Here is a 10,502-nt window from a genome sequence, read left to right on the forward strand (position 1 = left end):
GGTCATTTTGTCACATTCTATCAATAGGCCTCCTAATGGGATCAACCAACATCTTATTCCCCCTTGTCATCATCTTGAACAAAGTCCTAAGCATGTATCTTTCATTCCCCAGAGTTTCTTCGTTTGTGTTATCTGACTATGCATGTTCTAGTTTTGGCAGTCAGAGATGGAATTGGAGCATTCAAGCTAAAGAATGAGTGAAGCCCATGATGGATTCCATGTAGGCTTCATACCATCATCTATTTACTTTAAGGAAAGAATTAGGCTCTTTGTCTCTCTGTTGTTCTAGGTTAGCCACCAAACCTAGGGGATATACTTTTGTCTGCAACGATAAATCCTGTATAAAAAATTGGCGACTCAACTAGGGATCAATATATTCCCTTGGTGGTTCCTTTGTCCATTATGTTTGATTACCTCTTTGATAGACCTTTGTTGCTTTACCCAGCCAAGAACAGACCTAGGAAGTCATTTCATTGAGTCTCTTTTGAAATTTATGTGTCGAAATCTTCTATCCCTAGACCAAATCTCCCCCAGTGCCTCTGACATAATTTTGCACCTCACCTGAGCCCACTCTGTACTAGCGTTGCAAAGAATTTGTGCCTCTTCTGCACTAGTGTTGGCCCCTGTTTTTGCACAAAATTTGCTCTTGTTTTTTATTGTCTCTTTGATCAACCTACTTCCAACTGACCTTCCCTGAGTCTTGAGTGTCTTGTGGTCTCTCTAAAGCCTCCATTTGGTTTTCATTTGTGTTTGATTTCCTTTGGTAAGGATTAGTTTCATTTTTTCTTTGTTCTTATCATTAGGTCTCTTGCAAACTAATTTTGTTTGGTCGTTGACCACTTAGATGAATTGTTGTTTTAGTCCTCATTCTAAAAAGTGCATTCAAATCAGTGATTAAACATTTACATCTTAGTTATCTTCATTTTGAAAATTAAGTGTGTTGAAAAGAAAAATCTTTGCATTTGCATCTAGGGTGTGCAATTGGAATTCCCTAGTGTGAAATTGTGTGTTTTTGCTTTCATTTTTACAAAAAAAATCCCCCTCAAGCGTCAAGGGGGGCGGGAGGGGCACAGGTGGGGGGGGGTGGGGGTGGGGCTACATTGTGTATGAGTGTTAATCACATCTAAGTGACATCACCTTTTTTATAATATTTTGTTTCATTTTTTCTTTCTTCCTGTCAAATTCGAGTTGTATGCATAGATTGATTTTTGAATTTGAAAAGAGACTTTCACATTACAGTTAATGTTTGTGTGGTTTATTTTTGTCAACAATCAAGTTGCATTCATATGTTTCTTTGCATTGGAAACATTAAAACAAAATAAAATAAAAATCTCTTTTCATCGCATATAGGGCTTTGATTTTGATTGGAAAAGTGAAGTTATACAGATCGATTGTTGCATCACTTGTTTGTTGCATTGTTGGTTGATTTCTTCTTCCCCTGCTTAGTTAAGTCTTTCATTGTTAAAAGGAAATTGAAAAGATTTATTTTTCTCATATTAGTTGCATCATAGGTGTGTTCAAGTGATATCGAGTTCTAAGCCTTGAAACTGAAATCTAATTCAAGATCAACTTTAAAATTCATCTCAATTAACCTAAGGAGCATTTGAAACTTAACGACACACATAAAGGTCTAGGCTAGAGACATGTTCCAGTGTCTTTAAATGTAGGAGATGTAATTTTTTAACAACAATTCATTCCGGGGGTGATATACCATTCCATGTATGTAAGTGTATCAGATCGTTCTCCACGAACCTTCAGGTCTACCGAATGGTGCTCCACGCATGATAATTATATGGGAACTCTCTCACTAAATGGTTACGCATTAGACAACACTACTACAGACTGCACTCCCACTTACCCTCAAGTATATTTTGGGAGTCCTATATAGGTTTATATCCATCCATAGGTAACTGAGTCAGCCACCTTGTATACCGTGATACACTGAACACAACATTCGGGGAGATTGGTTGTCATACATTAAGTCCTTAGTTTGCCAAGGTGTATATTGCAGTTCAGGGTTGCTTGGTAAATCTTTATGCCTAGTTCCCCCTTTTTTATTTTATGTTTTTAATTTCTAAAATCAATTAATTTACCGCAGAACAACATCACCCCTATGGAACAACTGTTTAGTGGATATTATGCTGAGGCTAATGGAAACAGTTCCCGAGTCCACCAATCAAAGAAACCCTTCTGACGGGAATCATAATCATTTTCCTCCTTTTGGAAATATTGGTGATCCTTATACGGTAACATTGTCCCTTCCCATATTTACCATTGCCTTTCCAGTTTGGTTGTTTTCGACGACTATGGTTTCGAATGTCCAAACTGCACCTCAACCAATTTCTCCTCAACTTGAACAATATCAACCTCAAGTTGATCCTTAAGTTTACCCTTTACCTTCTTCACCTGTTATTTCTTCATCTATTTATTCCTACTCACCTGGTGAAATTATTGATTATATTAACCAAGAAGCTAAGAAGAAGAAGAAGAAGAAGCATAATAAGCAGGGGGGAAACCACGCAACCATTGCTACAGATGAAACTAGTATGGAGAAACCTTCCAATCATCCCTACAAAGTTAAATTCCCTTGCATGCTTTGTAAGGGTGATCACCTTCGTAGAGATATTCATGGTATTCCCAAGGTATTATAAGTGTGGTCTACAGGCTCACATCAACCTTTGTCATCAGCCTCTGGAGATCATGGTGGTGATAAACCATCCACTAGTGATAGTAAGGTCCATGGGAAAAAGGTTAAAGTCAAATTTCCCTGTAATTTATGTGAAGAGAATCATCATATTCACCTTTGTCCTTATATTGATGGATCCTCAAAAGTGTTGGAAAACCTTACAGCTTCTCAGCCATGACTTCCAGTTCGTTATTGGAAGATTTCTCCCAATCCTCCACTAGTTTATGAAGTGATTGATCAGAATCTGAATCCAATCAAACTCACTCCCTTTTAACGTGAATCCCATGAGTTTTTTCCCGAACAACCATTGGTTGAGAAAATGGTTAACTCGATTCCACCTTCAGTTGATCGTACCTTTCCTGCAGAGAGTGGACTTCATACCGCTTAGGTTCTTCTCATTTCTTCAGGTTCCAATGAACTAGGGAATAGTTATCCTATTCCCACAGCACAAGTGGGGTATCCTCCCGTTCCCACAACACTGGAGAGAATTTATCCTCTTCTGATAACATAAGGGGGAAATTCTCTCGTTCCCACAACACCCCCTCAAAGTAGTCTGGTCACTTCCTTTGATATGAGTCGACTCGCAGGATATCATATTCCTCCTTACGTGCCCTTCCATATCATAGTACATGCTTATAATGTGGTTGTACCTAACACAATCATAGATGAAGGCGCATCTCTTAGTATTATGTCCTTAACTACTTGGAAAGATTTAGCTTCTCCATAGCTTGTGCCCGTAACCCAGAATCTGTTGGCCTTTAACAGAGGAACTAGTCAACTGTTAGGGATCCTTCCTAAGTTTCCTATTAATTTAGGAGGAAATATTGTCTATATTGATGTGACGGTAGTCCAAGACCCTTCAGATTTTAATTTAATCCTTGGGCGTGACTATGTTTATGTCATGGGAGCTCTTGTCTCTTCACTCTTTCATGTGATGTGTTTCCTATATGAAGGAAAAATCGTGACTATTAACCATCTTTTGTTCATTGGTCCTAATTTGACTCCCAATGAACCAACTTCCCTAAATGGTCCTTATATGAAAGTAGTATCTTCCCCACCATAGGCTAATTATGTGGCAACCTACTCCCATTCACATACCTATTGATGAAGATGAACCTTTCATTGCCTTCTCAAATTCTTTTAACTTAGATCCAATAGGTGATATGGTGAATAATTTACTAGGGACATTGGACCTTGGTCTTTCATGGGACCCCTTGATATATATCCCTTCCATATAGTTTTTCTCTCATTTGATGAGAACCTCTTGGAAGCCATGGTCTCTTGGAGGCCATGATCAGATTGGAGTAGAGTTCCTTTTCTTGTGTCAAGATCCTTAAAAAAGGAAACCAGTTCCCGGAGCAAAGTTCCTTTTCTTGTGTCAAGCTCCTTAAAAAATGGAACAGGGTCCCGGAGTAGAGTTCCTTTTCTTGTGTCAAGCTCCTTAAAAAATGAAACAAGGTCCCGAAGCAGAGTTTTGTTTCTTGTGTCAAGCTCGTTAAAAAATGTAACAAGCTCTTATGAGCATAGTTCCTTTTCTTGTGTCAAGCTCGTTAAAAAATGAAAAAAATACCCTTTCAATTAGAGCCTTTGATTAGATCTCGTAAATTCCCAGTTGATTCTTTCAATTGATCTCGTAAATGAAACTTCATTCCATCCACCTATTAGTACCCAGTAGTCTACTTAGGTGCATGAAATGAAGCTTGGGGGGGATGTACCTCGAATTGAATCATTATGTTAGGGGCATGCAAACTTATTTCAAGGATAGTTTTTTCTTTTTTTTCAAACTTGTGTAAAAATGAAACCAATTTCAAGCATAGTTTCACATGTTTCAAGCTTTTGTAAAAATGACAGCATTCCCATTTTATCCCTCGTAATTGCCATTTTTATCAACCATTTTTTTTTCCAGATAAGCCTTGGTTTTTTCATTCCATCGTCACCATCTACTTGGTCGATCATACGCTTTCACTTGGTTTTTACCCTTTCTTGAGGAACCACTGTGATGAGTGGGCTTAATAGCCAACCTCTTTACCTTTGTGTGTTTTGAATAGTTCCATCATGACTAGAACCAATTGCTACTCTTTATACCACTCGTTCCTCCGGGACGAGTCATCTTTTAGCTCTTTTCAAACTCCAAAAATATGAAAAGATTTATGAGCACTTTTCTTTTAAAACTCGTTAAAGTAAATGAAAATATGTCTACCCAGTATAAGTTTAACCCTTTTCTAGACTAAGATAGACTATCTACGACAAAGGAATGCCTTAGTCGAACATGGCTAAGAGGTTCTCTTAAGTATATTTTTCTATCTTTTCAGACTTCAAAGACTATCTATGAAAAGGGACACCTGCAGTTTTTTTTTCACCTCTTTTTCAAAATATTTAAACATGAAAAAGATGTCAAGTTTCACCTTTGCTAGACTCGTTAAAATATCAAGCGACGATGGGCTTCTTTAACATGAAAAAAGCGAACCACTCCTTCTCTAGGTTCGTTAAATATACTCTGAGGGATTAATTCAAAAAATGAACTTACAGATCAAGCATATGTTATTCTCCTCAAGCTTGTTAAAAAATAAAGAGGTACTAATGATTATGGCTGGGGAAATTAGGAAAACAATGTATTCCATTTGCTAATGGAAATGAGTCGCTCTTGAACATGAAACTCTTCCACTTCATCTCTGTGGTCGTTGGGTTGGGTAATCTTCTTGTCTTTTGGTTATCACATTGTTTTCAGAGCCTCCATTTCGATTTTGGGTCAATACTGCCAACTCCATTCAGTGTTGCCGATGTGTTCTAGAGAAGTCATTTAGTTGATATCCGTTACAATACTCTTAAGCCTTTATTCCATGTTTGCCTTTCGTGATCCAGTTCTGTATCTACATCATTCTGTCTCAATCATGATACCCCTTTCGTGTCATTGATGGGGGATACATCAAGTCCCTCCTGTGACGGTTTGCTTCCTGTCGACATCAACACATTATCTAGGAAGTTGACTTACAAACACCCTGTCATGCGAAAAGAGTCAATTTTGCGGACAAAACCGACCTCCCTAGAAGCTAAGGCTTTCTAGTAACAAAAAAGACAATTAAACACTACCTTTCCCTAAATATGCATTTAGAATACAAGTAATCAGGTGTTTATAACATACCTTTAGTCCAACGCTTTGTAGTAGTCCAGCCTCGCCGATCCGGATGAACTCCTCCTTCTCTTTGAAACCTGCATTCACTAACAAACAAAAGATTACATAGCACCTGAATAACTCATAAAATAAAACATATTCATCATACAGACCAAGGAGTATATGAAACAAATCATGTATAACAACCTGTTGAGAAAAATGAGTTTAATTGTATTAAGTGGAAACAAAAGAAACCATTACAACCTGTGCCTTGGTGTTGTGCAGGTCCCTCCCAGGGTCCAGCAAGAGTTCTCCTTTACTTTGATCAGCTCACCCACTTCCAAATGAAGCTAAGAAAGGATGGGAATCTCTCCTCTCAAGCTCTATAAGGGAGTCCTAATTCCAGCAGCATCTACCCTTAGGAATGTTCAGCTTTCAACCTCCCCTCCCTCTGGCCCAATGCCTGTATTTATAGTGCTTTAGAGGAAGTTAATCAGGTCCACCATCAATGGGATAAGCCCCTCTTTGAATGGGATAGCTCCCCCCTTGATGGGATAAGTTCCTCTTTCATAGGGATACATGAACCATCTGGAGGCGCTCAATACACGTCAAACAAACTTCTAGAATGCTCTAGAAATGACCACAAGTAACTTTTTTGAAGTGAAACTTGCACCTTTTGACCTTCACAGGAGTACGCACCCACCCCTTTACAGACAGAGCGTACAAGTACGCAGGTATTGTGAACTTGGGGTGCGTACACGCAGGTAAGGCTAAGAGAAACTGCGTAACCAGAGTTATTTGACTTTTTAAGGACGTTCTCTCTTTCTTGGAGTTTGACATGAGGAGCAGAGGTATGAGACTTGCCAAGGAGGATAGTATGACAGTTGATGGAGCCATACTAACTGCAAATAGTCACGGTGACAAATTTTAGTGTAACACACCCTTTGGTACTTTTGTGCTTGCATACATCAATGAAAAGTTTCCTCACTCTCAGATAGGTTTATGTCAATGGCCTTTGACTGAAAGACTTTGTGTTGTGTTCTACATCAACTAATTTATTCACAACGTACAGATTGTACTGTAGTGCCTTGAGAGCCATTAACATCATCGATGGTTTCTCTCATGTCTATTAATGGCTTACATCATTGTTCGGTAATCAAATGGTGTCTACCATGTTCGTCATCATATCATTGATTCACATGGATAGACTCATATGTTGGTTGGTCATTTGAAGGAGATAGAAAACCCCGGATCTAGTTTCATCCATCCAGGCTGTGATTCAAGAGTTATACAAAGATCAAAATGTATGATGGCCATGATCATACAGACAGTCATCTAGTCATGGGTCCACTAGTTGTCATCTGTGGATGTGTCTTTTGATCATTGTACATGTTATGTTAGCTTATGTTCTGAGTATGGGTATGCCTCCCTCAACAAAAAATATGTCATGATGAAAATGTATTGTAACAGATGAAGCTCACCAGTTGTTCTTGATCCCGACTTGTCACAAGGTAAATAACTTCAGTCATCAGTCATCATTTATGACTTTGCGCTTTAGGGGCAATTTGTTATAGGCCATTTGTCACATCTGGTCAATAATACTCCTAATGGGATCAATCAACATCCTATTCCCCCTTTTCATCATCTTGCACAAATTCCTAAGCATGTATCTTTCATTCTCCAGAGTTTCTACCTAAAAATGCATCATATGAGCCAATTTTAGGGCCAATGCTCCCTGGCCTCTTCATGGATGACATTCACCTACATGTTGCTCCACTATGTCCTACATTGATCACCTACATGTTGATCCCTTTTGCACTTGCATTGGTTCTAAAAATTCAAGAAAAAGAGAGAAATTATGGAAGCCTCATGTTCTAAGCGCTTCTAGAATTTGTTATAATCATTTACCTCATATAAAACATCTGGTTCATATCCTACCTTACTTTGGAGTTTCCATCCCTTATCCTTTGATCCCATCCTCGCATCAAACGTGGATCTAAAACCTTAGATTGGTAATTAGATAAGAAACTTACCCCACTCCTCTATATATATACAACCTTCCATTTGCAATAGATTTATTTTGGAGAGTGATTCTACCCTTATGTTGTTGTTGTGAGAGGTTTCATTTCAGGTATAGGTGACAATTGTGACAAGGAAAGGACAAGTCAGCCTTGGAGGAGTTCTTCTACAATATCAACACCTATTTATGGTTGTAAAATCCTCCTAATTATATTAATGCAAATAATTCTTTGTTTTCCTATATTTGATGTTGTTATTTCTTGTATTTCAATACCATGTGGATCTATTGAATAGAGTATATAGATGATACTACACAGTTCTCGTAATTTCTTGGCTTGTGTTATCTGACTGTGCAGGTTCTAATTTTGGAAATCAGGGCTGGAATTGGAGCATTCAAGCTAAATAAGGGTTGAAGCCCACGACGGATTCTAGGTATGCTTCATACCATCATCTATTTACTTTAAGGAAAGAAGTGGGTTCCTTGTCTCTTTGTTGTTCTAGGTTAGCCACCAAACCTATGGGAGATGCTTTTGTCTGCAATCGTAAATCTCATATAACACGAGGATTTTCACAAATAATAATTTAAGTTGGTTTAAACACAACGAAGAGCTCTCAAAGAGCTTTTCAATGTAGTTTAGATGAGGTCAATAGGAATTAATATGTGAAAGATATGGCTAGTTGAAGTTTTGGACAAAACCGTGAAATGAAAAAATGAAATGATTAATATTTATTTTGAGCTTAAGGTGCTCATATATTATTTTATTTGTCATTTTTATCTGTAATAAGAAAGTAAGACAAATGTAAGAACTATGTATCATTAGTGCAAAAGCTAAGTAGTATTGTAGTTTCCCAATCTCATGGAAGAGTTGAGATATTGAGATGGTATTAAAATCTTGAAAATGTGCTCATGTCAAAGATCTCATAAATAAAATTTTAACTCAATTTCAAGGAGTCAAATAGACACCGTATGCAAAATTTATGACATGCTAGATTTTAAGCCAAACGGGGAAAATATTGTAGGAAGATGCAACATTGATGTCACCATGCTGACTAGACCTATATACAAATTCTACATGTGCCCCAATCCAAACATGACACATGGCACAACAATATCCCAATATGGCATTGACACATCTAACACTCAGATGTTGACATGTAGCAAGATGAAGTGGTAGGGTTGACATGTGACACACTCATATGTTGACATGTGACAAGGTGAGATTATAGGGTTGACATGTGGCACACTCAGATGTTGACACATCCAAGATGATGTGGTAGGGCTAACATATGGCACACTCAGATGCTAACACATCAAAAGATGAGGTGGTAGGGTTGACACATGCCACACTTAGATGTTGACATGTGGCACTATAAAGTGGTAGAGTTGACACATGGCATACTTGAAGTTGAAATGTAGCACACTGATATGTCAACACTTCACCGAGCTAGTCAACTGGTCAACAATAAAAAATTGGCATGTGACTACCACATGGACGAACAGTAGGCTACCACATCGATCTTCTAGAAATCTTGTGTGGCAAGAATAGTTAGCGAATCAAAACTACATTGCACTAAATCTACAACAACAAGGTTTCAACCCATGACCTTCAGTCCAACCTTGAAGTGATTTTACCATTGCACGACATGCATCAAATCAAATAGATATGGAATAATATGATTTATATTTTATGCCCTTTTTGTTCTGAAAATAAAAAAGGAATACATTTGAAATGATTTGAACTCATGATCTAGAAGCACACCAAATTTACCACCATACCATGCACCTCACTTATGTTATAAGGTGGAAGATATTAGATTTATTTAAATAGAGAAATTCCTTTTATTTATATATCGAATCACAACACATTTGCGATAATATTTTAGCATTAGAATCCAAAATAATTGCTCGTAACTTATAAAAGGATCAATTTTAATTGTAAAAGTGTGGTATACTTTTTGTAAGCTTTTTAAAGATAATTTTATAAACTCTTTGAAAAAGAATAAGCAAGTACTAGTCTTTCTTATGAATTGAAACCTCTTAATTGGGAGAGAGTTTTTGTGAGTTCATTATAGGAGAATGAGCCACTTAATGTGAGAAGCTAGATTTCAACCCTTTTTGTAAAAGGCGGAGCCATATTTGAAGGAGAACTAATGAAATAGTTTGGTGTTTGTATGAACTCAGAGATGTAGCCAATGCTTGGTGAAGTCCATTATCATATCGGTTTGCATATTATTTTTGTGAATTTGATTGTATAAATTCAATTTAATGTTGATTTTTAAATATTATGTTAATTTCACATTAATGCCAGTAAATTGAGAATTATAGAATTCATTCAAAAATGGAGAAAAGACTAAGTTCGTTTTATTATTCCTGATTTCAGATCTTGTTGGTTTTAAAGCTGGTTAAGAAAAGGAATCGTTAACACATTTTCTGCTTTGTGTTAAATTCTTGCATTTTTCTATTCATAATTTAGAAGTGTAGGTTTCTTGGCTAGACAAGGACAACCACTGGAAAACCTTTGAAGAGAGGAAGGTTTCAAGAAATTGAAGTCATAAATCAATAGAAACAAGAGGAAAAGTATGAATTGAGAAGAATATAGAAATACTTGGAGGAAAAAAGCAAGATCTGCAAGGTAGACTATCACTTCATGGAGAATTTCTCATGGGAATAATCCAATAGTTGCA

The sequence above is a fragment of the Pinus tabuliformis genome, chromosome X (assembly GCF_031772625.1).
Source record: "Pinus tabuliformis cultivar Carrire ecotype Pingquan chromosome X, CPIR1, whole genome shotgun sequence".
In the NCBI taxonomy this organism is placed as follows: domain Eukaryota; kingdom Viridiplantae; phylum Streptophyta; class Pinopsida; order Pinales; family Pinaceae; genus Pinus; species Pinus tabuliformis.